This window comes from Eriocheir sinensis, unplaced genomic scaffold (genome assembly GCF_024679095.1).
Source record: "Eriocheir sinensis breed Jianghai 21 unplaced genomic scaffold, ASM2467909v1 Scaffold12, whole genome shotgun sequence".
Classification (NCBI taxonomy): Eukaryota; Metazoa; Arthropoda; class Malacostraca; order Decapoda; family Varunidae; genus Eriocheir; species Eriocheir sinensis.
The window spans coordinates 1,537,450-1,558,365 of NW_026110518.1; the positions used below are offsets into that span (position 1 = coordinate 1,537,450).

A 20,916-nucleotide genomic window follows, 5' to 3' on the forward strand; every position below is an offset into this window, starting at 1 on the left:
CAGAGGTTCGAGCCCCGCTCAGGCTGGGATTTTTCCACTAACAAGGAGCGGTTACTGTTCCCCCTTGAGCAAGGGAGGTGGTGTGTGTGATGCGTGAAGGTCCCGGCAGTACCACTAATGAGCCGTGCTCTAATCGGTGGGGTACTTGCTGGCGATGACGAGTCCAGCTCGTGATCAGGCCGTGGGTAAATCACTCGCGCACACACACGTATCCCGGCAATTCCATCATTGATCATAATAATAATAATAATATACGGTTTATTCAAGTATACGGCAGCCGTCAGGCTGAAAACTTGTATTTTATAAATACATTTAAATAAATTTCACTAACGAGAACAAGTATAAAAAGAAGAGGGGGATGGAAAACGGGGGTCAGACTTGTCTCTGGGAAAGGTAGGGGTGATGGGAGGGGCTGGGTGGGGTGGTGCCGGGGGTGGTGAAGGGGCGGATTCTTCCAGATGGCGGTGAGGTCAAGTGCGATGTGCGAGTGTGCATGCACGCGCATTTCTCCTTAAAACACACACACACACACACACACACACACACACACACACACACACACACTTGCCGTCATCATAAGAAAAATAAAAACGGAACGGGGATCGAGTCTGTGATCAGTGGATCGGCGTCCCGCAGCGCAGCACCGGAAAAAAAAAAAAATCATTCACCTCGAGCCACAGTGCTGCCCACTGGTATGGCTGTTAAGAGTGCTTCTTATCGCGACGAAGTGCAGCGGGAACCTCCTCCAACTGCGTGTGCCTAAACGCGGTGTGTGAGGGGGAGGGAGAATGAACCCATCACAAAACTAAGGCTTGTGGGATAATCTTTTTTGTCATACTCCCCTGTGTTTAGTTTCCGACCTTAATGGCACGGGGGAGCCATCAAGGGTAGGCGGTGGCTGAGTGGTTAGCGTGCTGGGCCCGCATTCAACACGCCATGGACAACGTCGAGTGGAATCCTCACGCTACCACCTGGGATTTTTCAGTCACCGCCGAGTGGCCTAATAAGACTACCCATCAACCCGGACTCGAGAAGAAACCGTTCAAGTGAATCAAGAATGAGTTCCGGGGGGCAGCATGAGCCAAGGATAAATGGCGCCACTATAAAAATTACCTGCGCCAAGAAAAAGAAAAAAAAAGAGGGCCTCCTGGTCATTGGCCGCGCACGCACCATTTGTCCTCGTGCGGAGAAAACAAAAAAAATTCCTCTGACTCAGCCGGTAATCGGGCAGCTCTAAAGCGTGGCTAATGGTCGCCCTACTATTGTGTCCATCTTCTCCGTGGTATATTTTTTACTATCTATTTCACTTATTTGTTCTACCAATAGTGTAATGTATAGTGTAATGTATAATAGTGTAATGATGGAAGATGTAGAGAGGATGCGTTCGTCTCGTCTGTGGGTAAGCGATCCTGTCCTAATATGGAGGTGTTGTGTATATACTTAATTGCACGCAGTATTCTCTTCGCTCTATCCGTGGCGCGCGTGTATATGTGTTGTCTATTTCTCTCCCCGTGGCTTGCGTATATCTGTGTTTATTTTCTCCGTTTTTCTACTTTATGGCGTGCGTGTGTGTGTGTGTGTGTGTGTGTGTGTGTGTGTGTGTGTGTGTGTGTGTGTGTGTGTATTTACCTAGTTGTAATTTTACAGGGCCTGGGCTTACCCTCGTGTGGTCCGGTCTCCGTATCTATAATTATCCAACTTTTTCCTTGTGTGTGTGTGTGTGTGTGTGTGTGTTCTCTTCGTCATGGTTTTGCTATTACTATCATTATTGGATCTGTTGCCTTAATAACCGTCGTGTTCTTGCCTCGAATAAGAAGAGTGTTGAGGTGGAGAGCGTTGTGTGATTATAAGAACATTGAGTAAGAGATGCTGTGAGGGGAATTCCCGGTTTGAGAACTGGGTGGGGGTAGGGGTAGAGAGAGAGAGAGACTGACAGACAGACAGACAGACAAAAAACAGACAAGCAAAGGCAGGAAGACCGACAAACAGACAGACAGACAGAAAAGCATACAGAGACAGACAAAAACAGACAAACAGACGGACAGACAGACAGACAAAAAACAGAGAAGCAAAGGCAGGAAGAGACACACAGACAGACAGACAGACAGACAGACAGAAAAGCAGACAGAGACAGACAAAAACAGACAGACAGACAGAGGAACATAATTTCTTAGTAGCAAGGCCGCTCATACCTGTCCAAGTCTTCCCTTTAACACTGGCCCCGCCTCCTCCCGACAGGCCGTTGCGTCAGTCCGCCCGGCAAGTGTGTGTCCGCCCCGTAACCTGTTTGTGCGTTTCGTAATGAGGGAAGGTTGGGTTAGAGGAGAGTTTGTATTGTGTGTTCTTACGTTATATGCTCCTGTACAACGTTGTGTCGTTAAGTGGGAAGAGTTGAGGGTGAAATGAAGGCTTGAGTCATGTTTTTAGTGCGGTCTTTGGTGTCTGTCTCGCGTCGCCTCGTAATTGGGGAAGAGTTGACGGTTAAATGAAGGCTTGTTGCTGTTGTTTTTCATATTACGTTCTCTAGCTTCTGTTCAGCGTTATAGCGTAATGAGAAAGGAATGGCTGAGAGGAGAAAGCCTGTGTTGTGTGTTCTTATGTTCATTTGCTTGATTTCAACGTTTTAGTGATGTGGGAAGGGTTGGAGAATGGAGGAAGCTTCTGTTGTGTTTCATTCCGTATGTTCAATGTTATATAGTAATGACGGAAGGGTTGAGCTGTTTATATATCTATTTATTTACCTATATATATTTTTCTGTCTACCTGTCTGCCTCTATCTATCTATGTATTCTGTCTATCAAGAGGAGATGAAGGAGGAGGGAGGATGGGGAGATAAAGGAGGAGGAGAAAACGGAGAAGATGAAAGGAGATGAACACACCCATCTCAGGCATCAGGACACCTCTCCTCCCGAAATTGACCTCTCTTTCGGCCACCTCTTTTGATTCTTTTTTTAGGAGCAGCGAGTAGCGGGCTTTTTTTTATATTATTGTTTCCTTTTTTGTGTGCCCTTGAGCTGTCTCCTTTGTTGTTAAAAAAAAGCACATTTAATTCATTCATGGCTCGCCCCTTTCCTGTCACTCCACTTTGATTCTTCCCTCTCCTTCTTTACTCTCCCTCTCTCCCTCATTTATACATACGTCTTGGCTTAACGTTTCTCTCCCCTCCTTCCAACGCCTCATCCCATCCTCCGTCTTTCACCTCTTCTCCGTTTCTTCTTCCCTTCCGTACGTCTTGCTTTAATGTTTTTCCCACGTCTTGTCTTCTCATCTTATCCCCTCCTCCTTCCTTCCTTCCTTCCTTCTTTTTTTGGTATTAGTTCGTTTTAATATCTCTCTTGTTTTCGTCCTGTTTTCCTTCAGTCTCCTTCCCGCCCGCCTTGCGTCACCGTACACAGCTTGACTCACGGGTACTCATCCAGGCAACCTTTCATATCTTTTCCTTGATATGTTTATCGTTTTATCGTTCCTTTCCGTTCTTTTTTCCTTCTTATTTTCGTGTTTTTTTTTCTGTTCTTGTTTTTGTGCTTTGTTACTCCTTTCATTCGTATTGCCGGAGAGAGAGAGAGAGAGAGAGAGAGAGAGAGAGAGAGAGAGAGAGAGAGAGAGAGAGAGAGAGAGAGAGAGAGAGAGAGAGAGAGAGAGAGAGAGAGAGAGAGAGAGAGAGAGAGAGAGAGATAGAGAGAGAGAGAGAGAGAGAGAGACAGAGAGAGAGAGAGAGAGAGAGAGAGAGAGAGAGAGAGAGAGAGAGAGAGAGAGAGAGAGAGAGAGAGAGAGAGAGAGAGAGAGAGAGAGAGAGAGAGAGAGAGAGAGAGAGGAACGATAATAAACTAAGACATACAGTGAACTAAGTGGACATACATATTCTCACACATACATAATTATAATGACAGAATGCAAGCCAGTCGTACATCAAGTCATACATCAAGCCCGGAGGAGAGAAACAAACAGACATAGAAAACGTGACCGCATATCCACGGTGACATCCTTATCGTAATCCTTCGGTATCTCGGGAATCCTACGTCTAAGGACATTCCCGTTTGGTGGCAAGATTATTGAAGGACTCCTCTACTCATTCCTATTCTTGAAAGTTCCTACAAAAATCCTCAAACCAACAAAAAAAAAAAAGTTTCAATTCGGATCTCAAAATTCTAGTGGTGACATCCTTCTCGTAATCCTTCAGTATCTCGGGAATCCTACATCCAAGGACATTCCCGTTTGGTGGCAAGATTATTGAAGGACTCCTCTACTCACTCCTACTCTTGAAAGTTCCTACAAAAATCCTCAAACCAACAAAAAAAAAAAGTTTCAATTAGGATCTCAAAATTCTAGTGGTGACATCCTTAGCTTCAGACATTTTCCCTCTGACAAATTCCCCCTGAACACGCCGCCAACAGCTCTCATAGTGGGTATTGAGAGGGAAACTAAGGAGGGAAACGTAACCACAACAAGTACGAAACTGGAATGGTCTAGGATTTGTATTACTATAGGATATTGAAACGTTAGGCTAAGGATGTCACCATTAGAATTGTGTGATCAGAATTGGACTTGTGTTTTTTCAATTGTTTTTTACTGGTTTGATGATTTTTTAAGGATTTTCAAAAGAAGGAATAGGTAGTCCTTCAGGAATCTTGACGCCAAACGTAAATGCCCTTAGATGTAGGATTACGAAGATATTGAAGGATTAGGATAAGGATGTTACCATTAGAATTTGGAGATCAGAACAGAGGACTCATTTTCTGTTTTTTTTATACTTTTGAGGATTTTTTAGGAATTTCCAAGGGCAGGCATGGGTAAAGGAGTCTTACAGTAACCTTGAAACCAAACGAAAATGTCCTTGGTTGTAGGATTCCTGAGATATTGAAGGATTGTTGAGCTGGAGAGAGGAGAGATTGATGTCCTTTTATGGGAGGCGGATGCACATATAACGATTGCCAGAGTTTAGATTAAAAACGAGGCGACTCTTTGTAGAATTCCTCGTAATGAGCAGGATGAGACTGATGAGGCGGTTGGGTCATTGTGTAATAGGAAATAAAACGTGTGTGTGTGTGTGTGTGTGTGTGTGTGTGTGAGAGAGAGAGAGAGAGAGAGAGAGAGAGAGAGAGAGAGAGAGAGAAGAGAGAGAGAGAGAGAGAGAGAGAGAGAGAGAGAGAGAGAGAGATTTACATAGATTTACATAGAAAATCAGACCACACAGACCCCATGGTCCAGACTTGGTGGTCTGTCCTTAAACCTAAGTGATTTTACATTAATCAGAAGACTCCAAAACGTTGCATTTCTACTCTAGTTGATATTAAGTTGAAGGAAGTGACGGTCGAGCTTATTTTTGAAGGAGTCAATCGTGTTACACTGGACCACTGATGATGGGAGCTTATTCCATTCTCGCACTACAACGTTGGTGAAGAAAAATTTGGTGCAGTCTGAATTTACTTGTCTACATCTGAGTTTTACGCCATTGTTCCTCGTGCGCAAAGTGTCATCGATCATAAACAATGTTGATCTGTCTACATTCGTGAAACCATTAAGTATTTTAAAACATTCGATCAGTTTTCCTCGGAGGCGACGTTTCTCAAGAGAACATGTTAAGGGTAGAAAGCCTTTCTTCGTAGGATTTGTTGCGCAAGGAAGGGATAATTTTCGTTGCCCGACGCTGAACACCTTCTAATTTAGCAATATCCTTTGCATGGTGAGGAGACCAAAACTGTACCGCATATTCCAAGTGGGGTCTGACTAAACTGTTGTAGAGCAGTATTACATCTTTATTCTTAAATAAAAGTTTCTTTTAATGAAGCCCAACATTCTGTTCGCTTTATTTGCTGCATCGATGCATTGCTGTGAGAATTTGAGGTTTGACGCGATTTTGACCCCCAAGTCCTTGACGCATTGAACGCTTTTGAGTTTAACGCCGCGCATTTCGTAATCAAACTTTTTATTCCTCGTTCCAACTTGAAGGACCTGGCACTTGTCTACGTTAAAGGGCATCTCCCATCTATCCGACCAAGCTGAAATTTTGTGCAAATCCTCTTGGAGGCTTTGCCTGTCTTCGTCAGTGAGAACCGAGTTACCAATCTTTGTGTCGTCTGCAAATTTACTAATGCGGTTATTGAGTCCTACATCCACGTCGTTGATGTAAATAATGAAGAGCACTGGGCCAAGAACCGAGCCCTGAGGGACGCCACTAGTGACAGGCGCCCACTCTGAGTTAAATCCGTCAATCACTACTCTTTGTTGTCTGTTGCTCAACCAATTCGCGATCCATTGGTTTACCTGACCGTCAATACCTATTTGTTTTAATTTGTAAAGTAATTTATGATGCGGGACTTTATCAAACGCTTTCTGGAAATCAAGATAGACTACGTCCAGTGATTTGGTTACGTCATAAACAGTGAAGAGGTCGTTATAAAAGGTTAATAGATTTGATAGGCAGGATCTTTTGTTTCGGAAGCCATGTTGTGAGTCCCCAATTAATGAGTGGCTTTCAAGGTAACTCACAATTTTGTCTCTAATTATGCCCTCAAGTAGCTTACCTACAACCGAAGTTAGACTAATGGGCCTGTAATTACCTGGTACTTTTTGTCTCCATTCTTGATAATCTGTGTCTCGTGAGGCTTTTTCCAATCTGAAGGGACGATGCCTTGTCGATAGGTCATATTGATTACGGTTGTGAGTGAGGAGAGTATTTCGCTCTTTGTTTCTTTCAGCAGAGTTGGATATACTTTATCATGTCAAGTAATTTTATTTTTTTTAAGTGATTTGATGGCTTTAAGGACTTCATAGGGTTTTATTTCAAAGTTAGACAATGCATGATAGGTAATTACATTAGTACTGGTGTTGGTGGTGGTGGTGGGAGGACTGTTATTATTAAACACCGAGGAAAAGTAATTATTTAATAGGTTTGCAACGTGTTGGCTGTCAGTCACTAGTGCACCGTCGCTGTTTATTAAAGGTCCAATTCCACTTCTGATCGCCTTTCTGTTGTTTATGTAACTGAAGAAGGATTTCGGATTATTTTACAGTTGGCTGCAATATTTTCTTCATATCTACGCTTTGCCTGATGCACTAATCTTTTTACTCGTCGCCTTGCATCATTGTAAAGTCTAATGTTTTCAGGCGTGCTTTGGTCTTTCTTTAACCTGTAAGACAATTTTCTCTCCTTGACTGAGTGTTTAATTTCGCTATTAAACCAAGGTGGACTTTATTAGTGTTAATTCGCTTCTCGCACAAGGGGACAAATGTGTCCTGCTGAGTGAGTAAGTGATTTTTAAAGTTTAGCCAGGCGTCCTCTGCATTGCCGTCATCTGATAGTTGCATATCTATTAGTTTTCGTCGGATTTCTACGAAGTTGGCTCTTTTGAAATTGGGCACCTTAACTTTATTTTCAGTCACCGATGTTTGAGCTCTAATGTCAACGCGCACTAGTTTATGATCGCAGGAACCGAGGTGTTCTCCTACCGTGACATTACTGACTAGGTTATCTTGGGTCGCTATAACAAGGTCAAGTATGTTATTTTGTCGAGTTGGTTCAGAAACCATTTGGCTTAGATAATTTTCCTCTAGAAATTCGATCATTCTATGGGACTCACCTTCTGTACCCGACAGTGTCGCCCAGTCGATATGGGGAGGTTAAAGTCTCCTAGTATCAGTGAGTCGCTGTTATTAAGTGACTGCCTTAAGACGCTGTACATTTCAAGATCGCCATCAAGTGATTGCCCCGGAGGCCTGTAAGTGACAGATATATTTAAATTGACTTTTGCAATGTTTACTCGCACGCACAAATGTTCAACGTTACTGTTTCTTGGTGTTTTGTCAGTAGGTTGCAAGTAGCTTTTGACAAAAGGGCGACACCACCCCCTCTACGGTTTACACGATCATTGTTGAAGAATCTGTAGCCATCTATGTTATATTCGGAACTTAAATCAATATTAGTGGTGTCGATAAATGTTTCGGTTAAAGCAATTACGTCAAAGTTTTCTGTCAGAGCAAGACATCGCAGTTCATCAAATTTGTTTCTTAGGCTACGCGCATTGAAACTAAGGACTCTTAGGTTATCTTGAAGCTTGGTAATAGAGTTACTGGAGGGTTCAATGTTACGAGTCTGTTGCGGTGTGAGGTGTCTATTTACACGGGCGGGATGGAAGGACGTGGCTGAGAGTCGTGTTTTGTTGTTCGGGCGTTACGTACGGCGTTGTTGTGGTGCCTTCCAAATATGGCTGCCCCGCTGGGGGGCAGGTGTATGCCGTCCCTTTGGAAAAGTCTACTCTGGCCGTAGAAATCGTTCCAGGCGTTAAAGAATTCGACGTCAAGCTCTCCGCAGAGAGTCTGCAGGCGGTTGTTGAGGCTGAAGGCCTTACTGTAGAAGTCGCCCTCATCCCATGTCCGTGGTAGAATTCCTGAAATCAAAATATTAGGGGATTTAGTCTTATACTGCTGGATGAGCCTACGGTACTTGTCCAGCAGTTCCTCAGACCGGGTCGTGGTGACGTCGTTTGTACCTGTGTGGAGAACAAAGAGTGAGTCATTAGAGGCCTCAGCGGAGACCTCGTCCAGGGCAGCTGTGATGTCGTCAACACCAGCTCCAGGATAACAGTAGTTACGCCTACGACGGGGGACTCTGCCACAGAATTCAACCACCTGATGGCGAATCATAGAGTCACCGACCAAGAAGGTGCTCTGTTCCTCGTCCTCCTCCTCCAGTATGGCAAATCTGTTGTAGCAATGAGTAGGATAAATGGCTCTAGGGGCGGGTCTGGCTCCTCCTCTCACGGGGGTGAAGCATTCAGCGTCAGCTCTACCGGTTCCCTGTGACGTGCCTTCTTCGGAAGGTGGCTGGGCATCGAGTGCAGGTGAGGAGGGTGATGAGGCGTCAATTGCAGGAGGGGCGACGATGTTGGCCTGGATAAACTCCTGCAAGGTATCAACAGTACTTGTTAGTTCGGTGATCTTCTTCTCGCCAGCCGTTAGCCTTTCGTCCTGTTGAAGGAGTCTCGTTTCCATCTGCTGAGTCAACAGGCAGATCTTGCAGACGGTCGATCGTCCTGAGAAGAAATGACCAGAGAAGTTTCCTGTGCAAGTCGAACATTTCTTTAGCGCCATCTTGGTAAGGAGGAGGTATCTATATATTTGCTTTGCTTTTTCTTTTTCGTAGGGCAGAGGGACGCGTGCGTGAATAAGCGAGAATAAGTGAGAGAGAGAGAGAGAGAGAGAGAGAGAGAGAGAGAGAGAGAGAGAGAGAGAGAGAGAGAGAGAGAGAGAGAGAGAGAGAGAGAGAGAGAGAGATATGGGAAGGCGTAGGAGGAGATAGGGATGGAGGGAGGAAGAGGGCGAAGGAAAGGGGAGAGAGAGGGTGGGAACGAGATAGGGAGGAGGATGGAGAGACAGAGAGGGGCAAGTGGGGGGTAGTAATGAGAGAGAGAGGGGGGGGGGCAATGGAGAGGGGAGGCGAGAAGAGAGAGAGAGAGAGAGAGAGAGAGAGAGAGAGAGAGAGAGAGAGAGAGAGAGAGAGAGAGAGAGAGAGAGAGAGAGAGAGAGAGAGATGGGAAGGCGTAGGAGGGAGATAGGGATGGAGGGAGGAAGAGGGCGAAGGAAGGGGGAGAGAGAGGGTGGGAACGAGATCGGGAGTGATGAAGGCGAGACAGAGAGGGGCAAGAGGGGGGTAGTAATGAGAGAGAGAGAGGGGGAGGGGCAATGGAGTGGGGAGGCGAGAGAAGATCGGGAGCGAAAAGCGAGAGGGAGGAGGAGGTTGACTGGTCTCTGGGGAATAATCTGGTCAAGTCAGGTCAGGTAGGTCTGAACACCTGCGTAGGAAGTGGCGTCGGAGTGGAATCTGGAAATATATAAAGAATGTGGCGGAAAGAGTGTAACACTGTGTTTTGTGTATAGGTGTATATATGTTTTACAGGGCGCTACTGCGAGAGGGTAGATACAGGCGGAGAGAGGTAGTAAAAATAAGGGCAACACTTAATCCTGTCCAATGAAGCACGTGGTCGCACAGCAAACAGCACACCTCTGCGGGCAGCTAACTCGGTTGACAATAAGCAGTACGCAGCACGACGCGAAATAGCACACGGCACACAGCACAGCAAGATCTACAGTACAGTTCAGTACAGCACACGAGGGTGGATTCGCAAGCGAGAGGTCACGGAAGTGGGAGCGCGTGCGGTTTGACCTCTCGGGGTGAGGGCAAGGCGCTGACTGAGAGAGAGAGATGTACTCATTTGCAATATGTAAGATGTAAAGATAAAGAAAGAAAAGAAAAAGAGAGAGAGAGAGAGAGAGAGAGAGAGAGAGAGAGAGAGAGAGAGAGAGAGAGAGAGAGAGAGAGAGAGAGAGAGAGAGAGAGAGAGAGAGAGAGAGAGAGAGAGAGAGAGAGAGAATGTGGGGAAAGTCCCAGATTAATTTTACGTTTGTAGTGACATGACCAAAGAGAAGAAGGAGGAGATTGAGAACAAGGAAGTTGGAGGAGGAGGAGGAGGAGGAGGAGGATGATGATGATGATGACAATGATGGAGGAAGAGGAGAAGGAAGAGAGGGAGAGTGGAGAAAATGAGGAATTACGAGGAAAAATAGGACGTGGTTTTAAAATGAAGGAAGGTATTTAAAACCAGGAAAACGAGGGAGAAGGAGGAAAAAAAGTTGTGAATATGAGAAAATGAGATGAAAAAGATAAGAAAACGAAAGAAAAGAAAGAAGAAAAAGAAAAGAATAGGAAAAGGAGATAAAAAAATACATACCACGTATTCCCGACCGTCTTGGAGATCGGCCCAACATTCTAGACCTCTTCCTTACCTCAAACCCTTCTGCTTCTTCTGTCAAACTGTTCTCTCCGTTGGGCTCCTCCGATCACAATCTTATTTCTGCATCCTGTCCTATCGCTCCTGTACACCCTCTGGACCCACCGAAGAGGCGATGCTTCTGGCATTTTGCTTCAGCTCGGTGGGACGACCTGAGGATGTACTTTTCCGATTTCCAGTGGAATGATTACTGCTTCCAGGAGCGAGACCCCTCAGTGTGTGCTCAGCGCATCACAGAGGTGATTGTCTCTGGAATGGAGGCATACATTCAACGTACATTCTCTACTCCTCACGCAAAAAGCCTTGGATTAATAACGCTTGTTCTCGTGCTGTCAATGATAGAGAGGTAGCTCACAAAAGGTACCAGAGCCTTCAAACTAATGCTAATTATGAACTTTACATTTCTGCCCGAAATCGTGCCAAATCTATTATCCGACTAACCAAAAATTCTTTCATTAATAGAAAATGTCAAAACCTTGCTTTCTCTAACTCTTCCCGTGACTTCTAGCATCTAGCCAAAAACATCTCCTCCAACTTCACTTCTTCATCTTTCCCTCCACTCCTCAGTCCTGACGGCAACACTGCCGTCTCATCTATCTCTAAGGCTGAACTCTTCTCTCAAACTTTTTCTAAAAACTCCACTCTGGACGATTCTGGGCATATTCATCCTACTCATCCCCCCTCTGACTCCTTTATGCCTGTTATAAAGATTCTTCAAAATTATGTTTTCTATGCCCTCTCTGGCCTCAATCCTCAGAAGGCTTATGGACCTGATGGAGTGCCTCCTATTGTCCTTAAAAACTGTGCCTCCGTGCTGTCACCCTGCCTGGTCAAACTCTTTCGCCTCTGCCTGTCAACATCTACCTATAGCTTTACTTTCTTGTCTATCTAAAGCTTTTGAATCAATCCTTAACCGAAAGATTCAAAAGCACCTTTCCACTTCTGACCTTCTATCTGATCGCCAGTATGGGTTCCGCAAGGGGCGTTCTACTGGTGATCTCCTAGCCTTCTTAACTGACTCTTGGTCATCCTCTCTTAGCCGTTTCGGTGAAACTTTTGCTATTGCGCTGGACATATCAAAAGCTTTTGATAGGGTCTGGCACAAATCTTTGCTTTCTAAACTACCCTCCTACGGTTTCTATCCTTCTCTCTGTACCTTTATCTCCAGTTTCCTTTCTGACCGTTCTATTTCTGCCGTGGTAGACGGTCACTGTTCTTCCCCTAAATCTATTAACAGTGGTGTCCCACAGGGTTCTGTCCTATCTCCAACTCTTTTTCTGTTGTTCATTGATGATCTTCTTTCCAAAACGAACTGTCCTATCCATTCCTACGCCGATGATTCCACTCTGCATTATTCAACTTCTTTTAATAGAAGACCCACCATCAAGGAACTTAACGACTCAAGGCTGGAGGCTGCAGAACGCTTAGCCTCAGACCTTACTATTATTTCCGATTGGGGCAAGAAGAACCTGGTGTCCTTCAACGCCTCTAAAACACAGTTTCTCCACCTATCCACTCGACACAATCTTCCAAACAACTATCCCCTATTCTTTGACAACACCCAGCTATCACCTTCCTCAACACTAAACATCCTCGGTCTATCCTTAACTCAAAATCTCAACTGGAAACTTCATATCTCATCTCTTACTAAATCAGCTTCCTCGAGGCTGGGCGTTCTGTACCGTCTCCGCCAGTTCTTCTCCCCTGCACAGATGCTGTCCATATACAGGGCCTTGTCCGCCCTCGTATGGAGTATGCATCTCATGTGGGGGCTCCACTCACAGCTCTTCTGGACAGAGTGGAGGCTAAGGCTCTTCGTCTCATCAGCTCTCCTCCTCATACTGATAGTCTTCTACCTCTTAAATTCCGCCGCAATGTTGCCTCTCTTTCTATCTTCTATCGATATTTCCACGCTGACTGCTCTTCTGAACTTGCTAACTGCATGCCTTCCCCTCCTGGCCCCGCTGCACTCGACTTTCTACTCATGCTCATCCCTATACTGTCCAAACCCCTTATGCAAGAGTTAACCAGCATCTTCACTCTTTCATCCCTCACGCTGGTAAACTCTGGAACAATCTTCCTTCATCTGTATTTCCTCCTGCCTACGACTTGAACTCTTTCAAGAGGAGGGTATCAGGACACCTCTCCTCCCGAAACTGACCTATCTTTCGGCCACCTCTTTGGATTCTTTTTAGGAGCAGTGAGTAGCGGGCTTTTTTATTAATGTTTGCTTTTTTTGTGCCCTTGAACTGTCTCCTTTGCTGTAAAAAAAAAAAAAAAAAATACCAGGATAATGAAAAAAAATAGGAAAACAAATCTAACAAAAAAAAAACCGATAAATATACAAAAGAAAAAAAAGAGAATATAAAAGAGGAAAAAAGAGGAGGAAGAAGAGAAGAAACAAGGAGTGAAGAGGAAATTCAAGAGGAAGAGTAAACACTTATTATTCACTCTAAAAAAAAAAAAAGAAGAGGAGGAGGAGGAAGAGTGGAGAGAGTGAGGAGTTGCGAGGAAAATTATGACGTTACTTTAAAATGAAGGAAGGAATTTAGCACAAGGAAAAAGAAGGAGAAGGAGGAAGAAAATTAAGGAGAAAAAAAGAGGATAGAGAAAACGAGATAGGATGGGAAGGAGGGAAAAAATGTGGAATAGGAGGAGAGAAGAATGAAGAGGAGGTGGGATAGGAGGAAAAAAAAGTTACAGTAAGCATAGAAAGAGTAGGAGAGAGGAGGAGAGGAGAGAGAGAGAGAGGAGGAGATGAAGAAGGGAGAGAGAAGGAAAGGAAGTGGAGGAGGAGGAGATAGAGAAAATTAAGTAACAGTAAGCATAGAAAGAGTAGGAGAGAGAAGGAGAGGAGAGAGAGGAGGAGATGAAGAAGGGAGAGAGAAGGAAAGGAAGAGGAGGAGGAGGAGGAGAAGGAGATAGAGAAAATTAAGTAACAGTAAGCATGGAAAGAGTAGGAGAGAGGAGGAGAGGAGAGAGAGAGAGAGGAGGAGATGAAGAAGGGAGAGAGAAGGAAAGGAAGTGGAGGAGGAGGAGATAGAGAAAATTAAGTAACAGTAAGCATGGAAAGAGTAGGAGAGAGGAGGAGAGGAGAGAGAGAGAGAGGAGGAGATGAAGAAGGGAGAGAGAAGGAAAGGAAGAGGAGGAGGAGGAGATAGAGAAAATTAAGTAACAGTAAGCATAGAAAGAGTAGGAGAGAGAAGGAGAGGAGAGAGAGAGGAGGAGATGAAGAAGGGAGAGAGAAGGAAAGGAAGAGGAGGAGGAGAAGGAGATAGAGAAAATTAAGTAACAGTAAGCATGGAAAGAGTAGGAGAGAGGAGGAGAGGAGAGAGAGAGAGGAGGAGATGAAGAAGGGAGAGAGAAGGAAAGGAAGAGGAGGAGGAGGAGATAGAGAAAATTAAGTAAGAGTAAGCATAGAAAGAGTAGGAGAGAGAAGGAGAGAGAGAGGAGGAGATGAAGAAGGAGAGAGAAGGAAAGGAAGAGGAGGAGGAGATAGAGAAAATTAAGTAAGAGTAAGCATAGAAAGAGTAGGAGAGAGAAGGAGAGGAGAGAGAGGAGGAGATGAAGAAGGGAGAAGGAAGAGGAGGAGGAGGAGGAGAAGGAGATAGAGAAAAGTAAGTTACATTAAGCATAGAAAGAGTAGGAGGGGAGGAGAGGAGAGAGAGAGGAGGAGATAAAGAAGGAAAGGAGGAGGAATACATAGGGAAAGAGAAAGGGAGAGAGAAGGAAAGGAAGAGGAGGAGGAGGAGATAGAGAAAATTAAGTAAGAGTAAGCATAGAAAGAGTAGGAGAGAGAAGGAGAGGAGAGAGAGAGGAGGAGATGAAGAAGGGAGAGAGAAGGAAAGGAAGAGGAGGAGGAGGAGGAGAAGGAGATAGAGAAAAGTAAGTTACATTAAGCATAGAAAGAGTAGGAGGGGAGGAGAGGAGAGAGAGAGGAGGAGATAAAGAAGGAAAGGAGGAGGAATACATAGGAATACACAGGAAGAACAGACACCAGAAGACCTATCGGAGGAGGAGGAGGAGGAGGAGGAGATAGAGATTCACTGTTGACAAGGGAAATGATGAAAAAAAAAAAAAACGAAAATCTAACGAGAAAAAAAAATGTGAGGAATACACAAGAAAGAGAAGAGAAAGAAGAGGAAGAAAAGACGAGCTAAGAGGATTACACAAATTCAAGAGGAAGAAGAGGAGGAGGAGGAGACAGTCATCACCCAGTCTGTACTTAACAATTACCCAGACAAAAAAAAAGAGAAGAGAGAAAAAACAAAGAGGAACTAAAGAAGGAAGCAAGAGGAACAAACAAATTAAAGAGGAAGAGGAGAAGGATACATTCATTATTCAGAATTACCCAGGCTAAAAAAAAGGAGGAAAAAAAAAAGAAAGAGGAGAATTGAGAGTGAGATTTACATAATTTTATATATGAGTGGACTGAGTCAGGTCCGGCTTAGGGTGTGGTCAGGGCGGGCGAGGAGTGAGTGGGTGGGATTGGGCGGGAAGGGAAGAAGGTAGGGGAAGAAGGGGAAGGGAGGAAGAAGAGGTTAGATAAAGCTATGGATGGTTAGGTAAGGTGGGGTGGAGTGTACAGGAGCTGCCTTGTATAGGCCAACCGGCCTCTTGCAGACCGCTTATGTTCTTATGTTCTTATGTAAGGAAGGGAGGTGGGAAGAGGAGGAACATATACAGTAAGAAGGGAAGGGAGGGAGAGTGGGAAGATGGGAAGGGAGCAAGAAATAAGGTTAGAATGGGGAGGAGGGAGTGGGAGGGTGGGGAGGGAGGGAGCAAGTAAAGTAAGGAAGGGAGAGGAGGTGGGGAGGTAAGCAAAACAGGGGTAGGGAGGCGAAGAAGGTGGGGAGGGGGAGTTGGGGTGAAAAGGTGACCTGGATTCCCTAACCACAAGTTTATATTCCTGGTAGAGTCACAAATGGAGAGGGGAGGAAATGGGGAAGGGTGGGGAGGGGGGGAGCTGCATCCTTCTTACGTGTGGGGGGGGAGGTGACAGGGAGTTGGGGGGAGCTGCATCCTTCTTACGTGTGTGGTGGGGAGGTGACGGGGAGTTGGGGTAAAGGTAATGAGTGAAGGTTAATGAAGATGGAATAGTGTTTGTAGAGGGGGTGAATAAGAGAATGAATGGAGGGAGGAATGAAGTGAAGGAAGGAAGGAATGAAGGAGAGGATGCAAGCAGAGTGGTAAAGAAGGGGAGAGGAGGAGGAAGGAAAGGGTGATACGGGAGGGAGAATGTAGAGGAGGATGGAAAGAGGATGACGAGAGATGACGGGCTTGGCCCCTGAAGAAAGCCTACCGGCTCATGGGCAACAAAAAGAGTGTAGAAAAAAAAAGTCCACTGCTCCCCAATTCATCTAAGTTGCGTCTAGGTCATCATTTAGTCTCGTCTTGATTCTCTTTACAGTAATTGGGCTTCTCGGGAGTTGCTTTCACATGTACTTCAACTATTTCTCCCCCACGACTTCTTGGTATTGCCCTTTCCTCTCTACTGCAAACCTTCAGCGCAGCATATCCAGGTCAACGCCTCATGTTGACCTCTAAGTTAACGCTGGATCCGCCCTTCACTGGGTCTGATATTACTGTACTAGTGCCAATGACCTTAAGTTCGATGCTGGCTTTGGGATGTATTAGATGGTTGCCTCGCCTATTTAATCGTTCATCTGCCTCACGTTCGCTTGTAAAGGAAAGAGGAGAGGTGGAGATATTGGGGATAGAGCAGAGAATAGAAAGATAAACGTAGTGGAGGCTGTGGTTGAAGAGAAGAGGGAGTAGAGAAAAAAAATAGGGGGGGAGGTGTGTTAGAGGGAGAATGTGAAGGGAGTGTTTTATAGAACTGAGGGTGGTGGAATGAAGAGAGAGGGAAAGGGAAAGGAGAAAGAAGAAAAGAAGATTAATGAAAAAACTCAAAAATAGTGAAAGAAAACAAAGTATATATAGAGACATTTTGTGTTGGAATGAAGAGAGAGGAAGTCGTATACGAGAGGGAAAGGAGAGGAGAAAGAAGAAAAGAAGATCAATGGGTTGGAATTATTAGATACTTTCGCTTCTCACATTAACAATTTCTAAAGGTCAAAGAGGGGGTCAGTCGGGTTCTAATGACTGTTTCCTTAGGTTCACGGTACAGAAGAAGGGTCAAACTAACACCAGGGTCATAAAACTACTCCTGGAAATGCCCAGAACTCCTATGAAAGCCTTGTTAAATAGGTGTTTCTTAGGTTCACGGTACAGAAGAAGGGTCAAACTAACACCAGGGTCATAAAACTACTCCTGGAAATGCCCAGAACTCCTATGAAAGCCTTGTTAAATAGGTGTTTCTTAGGTTCACGGTACAGAAGAAGGGTCAAACTAACACCAGGGTCATAAAACTACTCCTGGAAATGCCCAGAACTCCTATGAAAGCCTTGTTAAATAGGTGTTTCTTAGGTTCACGGTACAGAAGAAAGGTCAAACTAACACCAGGGTCATAAAACTACTCCTGGAAATGCCCAGATCTCCTACGAAAGCCTTGTTAAATATGTGTTCTTGGGCGGCGAAATGTCTTTTAATACGATCCATTGTGTTGAAAGGAATAGACAGCAAGTGGCATAAAAGAGGGAGATAAGAGGAGAAAGGAAGGAACAAGAAGAAAAGAAGATGAATGAAGAAAGTGAAAGAAAAATAAGGAACGTGAAATATGGAGAAATGTTGTTGTGGAATGAAGAGGAAGTTGTAAAAGTGGGAGAGAGGAAAGGAGAAGATGACAGGGGAGGAGATGACATAGATAACAAAGAAATATGAGAGAAGGAGGGACAAAGAAAGACCTGGTTACGTGATAAAGAAGAGAAATAATGGAATATAATGACGGGAAAAGGAAAAGGGGAAGATAAATGAAGAAATCTTATGAGAAGGAGAAAAGAAACTGGTATTGTTGTTCCTGTTATTATTATTATTATTATTATTATTATTATTATTATTATTATTATTATTATTATTTTTATTATTATTATTATTATTATTATTATTATTATTGTTATTATTATTATTGTTGTTGTTGTTGTTGTTGTTGTTGTTGTTGTTGTTGTTGTTGTTGTTGTAACTGGGCACGAAGCTTAAAGTTACACACACACACACACACACACACACACACACACACACACACACACACACACACACACACACACACACACACACACACACACACACACACACACACACACTCACACACTCACACACACACACTCACACACACGGTAGAGCACTGTGATTCCGGAAATACCTACCATGCCTTTTTTTAGACCCTTCTTTTCTTGTATTAAATCAACTCTTTTATCACTCATTAATTACTCCATAAATGATCTCATCGTCTCGTATCCCTGGTAGCGTGATCCGGCTGAAGTTGTTATTGGAGACTGGTGTTCGGGGATAAACAAGGGAAAAAGAAAATATACATTTACTTAAAATTAAATGAAAGTAATTGCCTTACGCAATATTCTATGCTCAGACGATCATAACACTGGCATATTCAGCAATGGATGCAACATATGACAAACGACATGTCTTAAACATAATACTACAATATGTGCTCAGTTGTTGCCAATAATAATAACACTCGTCGTTCCACAAGCAGTGGTTTGTATCTCTCTGCTTACATCACAATCATTATGTACTCTCCTCACAATCCTACTACACATTCCTATAGTATAATCTACTACAAGTCACGGAAACACCAAATACCACACCCAGTGGTCTTACCTTTGCTTTACATCGCAAACAAATAATCACAATCCTGTCCCACTCACAATCCTACTTCACATCTCCTACATTGTAATCTCCAGGACAATACAGTCGGTTTCCCTTAGATTCTCGAATTTCTACTCACGATCAAGATCACAACAGCCATCCTCGGCTGAGTGAGTAGCAGGTCTGCTTGAGGCGAGAACCAAGCTCGGTTTACCCATACCACTGATTTCTAGGCCACATTTTTCTCTGCTTGAGGCGGACTTACATCCTTGACACGCCTTTAATTTTCTACATAACCAATGGCCAATACTTCCTGTCACACCCATTTGCTCGCTCATTATGTTGTATTGTTTTACTTTTCCTGCTATTCGTGAGTCAGTCTTAAGACACTCCCTCAGTGATTTTTCTGTTAAATTATTGGCTCATAACATGTCGCCACAACTGACGTCACGGATCAGAGTCTTTTTCAATGGTTGTTCACACTTTCTGACCACGCCCACTGGGCATCTGTTTTCTGTATCTGAGTCTGGGTATCTGTTTTCCTTTACCCTCGTTGTTTCCCCTCTTTGGTACTTGAGATGCTTACACTGTTATATATGTCACTTTTTTTGTTAGTGTTTGTCCTGTCAGATGTTTACACAGTTGTATACCTGCCTTTCCTCTCTGGGTATCTGTTTTCCTTTACCCTCGTTGTTTCCCCTCTTTTGTACTTGAGATGTTTACACTTATATATATGTCACCCTTTTTGTTAGTGTTTGTCCTGTCAGATGTTTACTCTGTACTGTTATGGCTGTTCCTCTTGTTTGTTCGTTTTCTGGTTCCCGACATACTTCCCCTTCCGGAAGATCTCGCCCCTGAGATCTCACAGGTGTTGGTGGAGAAGATACGCCTTGCAATGTCTGCAGTTGGCTCGAGTCTGAAGTAGGCAGCGTCGTGCGTAGCGCAGGACATAGGAATACCCCACGGCAGACGTCACCACCAGTAGAACCAGGATCACGACAATGGCGAAGGCAATCCTCTAATGGATTACGGGTTGAAAGGGCTGATCCGGCTCGACCACAGAATTGAGGGGCTGCAAGCCAGCTGTTAGCTCCTGTAGGGGGATGGACTCAGCACTGCGAAGAGAACCTTGCCGAATCGTCAATATCCCATTATCCGCCAGGCTGACAGTATGTCTGTTTACAGGATGGGTATGGCATGTGAGTGCCAGAGTGATGGGAGAGGCAAGTGAACAGGTCCAGTAGCCAGGACCTTTTATAAACATAGGGGGAAATGTTTCAAGAAAGCAGCCGATTCACAAGAGGCTGCGTGACTAGCCTCATGGAAGGGGCCTGTGGGAGGACAAACTAACATATGGTTATTCTTGTTACAGTGTTTTATACTAGAAAGCATAAAATATATTTTCCTATTCTCACTGAAGGCAATACATCTTGAATCAACACTATATATAAGAAAGTAAGTGCTATTCTGCACAGAAAATAGAAGGGAGTCGATTCGAAAGACATCAAAGGTGTCAATCGGATCTCCTCGCAAAGGTTTGGTGAAATATAAATTACGAGAATCGTGCAAAGCCGTTGTCCTGGAGGACAGTTATTACATCCCTATATAGAGCTAAAAAATCAGGAACTGCAAGGTACAAAAGACCTGGAGGCCGAACCTAGGCTTCCTTTAATGTGCTGAACAATTGTTTGTCTCACATAATGGTTGCAGTTACGTATGTTTGCAGGGGAGCCTGCAGACTCAACTTTAAATCTTGTATACCTGGACTTATGTGTCTCAATGCTAAGTCAAAATATAACAATGCTTGTAGGAGCTTTCTTCTCTTCCTAATGCCATAGTCTATAGTAAAATGGCGCGCAACTTGGTTCAATACATCTACAGCTGAATATAGCCTATTAAAGGCAGATTGTATGGCATGCATATTACTTTATGATGTTGAGTTTTCCATAATAAACATTTAACTATACAAAATTTTCTCAGTTAATGACTCTAGTACTCTATTTTTCCATGAATAGCATCAACTTGAGCCTGGGTCGCGGTACCAAATAGGTTATTAGACAAGGATCCTCAAAAAAAAGTTATTTCCTGGTTGTTTTTTTTCTACAATTCATAAAAGCATGCAGCTTGTTTTGAATAGTAGTCATCACATAGCCTAAAACTTTTCTTAGATGATGCAACAATAAACTGAATTCGTTTTCAAAATTAAAGAGTGTATTTTTTTGCTTTTACAGCAGGATACTCAGGTGACATTTGAATAACATTTCAAGTAACGAAGCAGTTAAATTCCGTGCTTTATATAATGCAGCTAAAACATCTTCTGTGAGGCTAAACGGTACTATAGTCTCTGTCTGTGAGGACTATAATATAGATAGTATGTTGGTGTGAAACTTTGGGCAGCACGTGT

At 44.0% G+C, this 20,916-nt stretch overlaps 1 long non-coding RNA gene across 2 annotated transcripts in view; it reads right to left on the reverse strand.

Annotated features, from left to right (window-relative positions):
• The window catches only part of LOC126989519 (uncharacterized), a 31,329-nt gene that overhangs the window by 1,204 nt on the left and 9,209 nt on the right, over positions 1–20,916 (reverse strand). The window contains exon 1 of one of the 2 annotated variants that reach the window (XR_007743406.1): positions 2,193–2,300. The exons of the other annotated variant lie outside the window; for it this stretch is intronic. This is a non-coding gene — a long non-coding RNA (uncharacterized LOC126989519). Of the gene's footprint in view, positions 1–2,192; positions 2,301–20,916 lie in introns of those variants that run through there. 2 annotated transcript variants of the gene reach the window in all.